This window comes from Acyrthosiphon pisum, chromosome A2 (assembly GCF_005508785.2).
Source record: "Acyrthosiphon pisum isolate AL4f chromosome A2, pea_aphid_22Mar2018_4r6ur, whole genome shotgun sequence".
Taxonomy (NCBI): domain Eukaryota; kingdom Metazoa; phylum Arthropoda; class Insecta; order Hemiptera; family Aphididae; genus Acyrthosiphon; species Acyrthosiphon pisum.
Window position 1 is genome coordinate 27,114,469 of NC_042495.1, and position 1,400 is coordinate 27,115,868.

Consider the following 1,400-nt stretch of genomic DNA (forward strand, 5'->3'; position numbering starts at 1 on the left):
ATTATGACCGTTTGGTGAAAAGTTAAAATAATAAATTAAGAGGTAGGCGTGGTGCATAACATAAAACAAGAGTGTTTTTCAGTTTTCGACAGGAAGAGCAAATAATAGTCATGAGTTATAAAATATATTGATGTATTTAGATATATTTATATGTTTGAGCCGTAGCCTCTAAATATAACTGAAAATAATAATATAAATATATTCAACAGGAGAACCGTGATTAAATAGTCCCGGAAACTATAAATTTACTTGTTTAAATAAATGGAACAAAAGGTTTAAAAAGATGATTGTGATTCAATTGAATCATATTAATATAATATGTAACTCATTTTTACGATACACTTAACATTTGGAAATGTATTATTTCCGGACATTCTTTGTTACCTTTATAAATAAAATTTTATATAGATTTTCATACACTTTTGGAGGTTACAGTTCATGCATTTTAATCGCACTCAATATATCAATATTACATTTTAACCTAGTAAATGTTTGACCAACCCTGATATATAAAGTGGTTATAATTTTAATTATTATTAATTTAACAACGATTCAATTTGTGAATTTATAATTTCCTGGACAACTTAAAACAACATTTTTCTGTGTTAAATTTATATTTATACATAAATATTTATGACAACATTTAGAGGTTATAGATCAAGGATTTCAATCCACCTTGATATATCAAAATATTTTATAACTCATGTCTGTTATTTGTTCTTACTGTTGAAAACGTCTGAAACACTCTATAATAAATTGTCAAAATCATTGTAAAATTATGATCAATACGTCGGTACTCCTCTTATTAAATGGAGAATATAATTTCGTGGATTAAATTGATCCATGTGTATCAATATGATAATGTCATTGAGTGTATAAAATATTATAATAAATTACAGAATTAAAATATGTTTAAAGGGTAATGTGCGATAAAGTGTAAGTATACCAAACCTGGTTCCATGGACACACGGTTTATGACAATATTATTCAACGACTAGTGTCAAAAATCGTGACACATGTATCATGTCCCTTGAGCAGTGAACGAACGCGCTTTAGTATTGTTATGTACGTCATGTAATATTTTATAGCGTATTCGAGTATTTTCAACGAACCAGATCGCCTACAATAGTTATCATTATACAACTCGTATGGCCGTATGCTATATACAGGGTGATTCTTTTATCAAACAACACTCATTATTTCAAAAAGTGTAAGTTTTTTTGAAAATACTTTTTTACATACTTTCAAGTCGCTTATAAAACAACGTTTTTCTTAAAAAATTATATTTTTAAATATTTTTTATCCTTATAATTTTTTAAGTTTTTTACTTTTTTGAATGAAAACATAGGGTTTTAATTTTTTATTCCAAAGCAGAATATTTTTCTTAATATTTTGATACA